Raw genomic sequence first — 1,289 nt, forward strand, 5'->3', positions numbered from 1 at the left:
GGTTCAACCAGAGGCTCTGGTCGTGAAGACCAGAAGCTCTGGAAGAGAGACCAGAGGGGCTCTGGTCCTGAATGTCGAATTATATTCTAAGTCTGTGCAGGTAATGATTATAAGGGAAAGGGTGTTATGTGAATTACTTGTCTATATGCTCAGCTGTTTTGGAAGCATAGATGCTAGGATGCAAGAGCATGTACTATTGGAATTTTTAGGTTGTGTATTTTATATTACAGACTCTTGTATCGAGGACCTATGTGGGGAAAACATGTATTCTATATATGAAATATGTGTTATATGCAATATGTGGATTTGGGGTGTTACATGAGGCCATCTGGATATTCCTAGCCTATGCAGCTCACAATGGCTTCAAGGTTTATCAGATGGATGTCAAGTCCGCCTTCCTAAACGGCAAACTTCAAGAAGAAGTATACGTGCAGTAGCCCCCTGGGTTTGAAGATCCAAAGCATCCAGATTACGTCTACTTTCTGGACAAAGCTCTCTATGGGCTGAAGCAAGCACCTAGGGCCTGGTATGAAACACTATCCACCTTTCTTATCAATAATGGATTCAAAAAAGGTACAATCGACACAACCCTCTTTCTCAAAAAGCACAAAGGTGATATCTTACTTATTCAAATATATGTGGATGACATCATATTTGGTTCTACATGTGCAAAACATTGCGAAAAATTCTCAGAATTGATGAAAAGCAAATTTGAGATGAGCATGATGGGAGAACTAAGTTTCTTCCTTGGTCTTCAAATAAAACAAGCTTCAGAAGAAATTTTCATCAATCAGTCCAAATATGTGACTAACCTTCTGAAAAAACATTTTCTCTCGAATTCATCATTGATGAGAACACCTATGGCTACAGGAGCTAAGTTATTTGCTGATCCATCTCTCAAACCTGTGGATGTAACAACCTATAGAGGCATGATCGGATCACTCCTGTATCTAACTGCTAGTAGACCAGACATTATATTTGCTGCATATCTTTGTGCAAGATATCAATCAAATCCTAAAGAATCTCATCTCTCTGCAGTCAAGAGGATCTTTAGATATCTCAAGGGAACTCCCTCATTGGGTCTCCGGTATCCAAAGAACTCTGGCTTTGATCTAATAGCCTACACAGATGCAGATCATGCAAGTTGCAAGCTTGATAGAAAGAGCACGTCAGGAAGCTGTCAACTCTTGGGGGACAAGCTGGTAAGTTGGACATCCAGAAAACAAAATCGTGTCTCAACCTCTACAGCAGAAGCAGAATATGTTGCTGCTGCTAGTTGTTGTTCACAA

Source organism: Cynara cardunculus (assembly GCF_001531365.2).
Source record: "Cynara cardunculus var. scolymus isolate 2C chromosome LG 2, CcrdV1, whole genome shotgun sequence".
Lineage (NCBI taxonomy): Eukaryota > Viridiplantae > Streptophyta > Magnoliopsida > Asterales > Asteraceae > Cynara > Cynara cardunculus.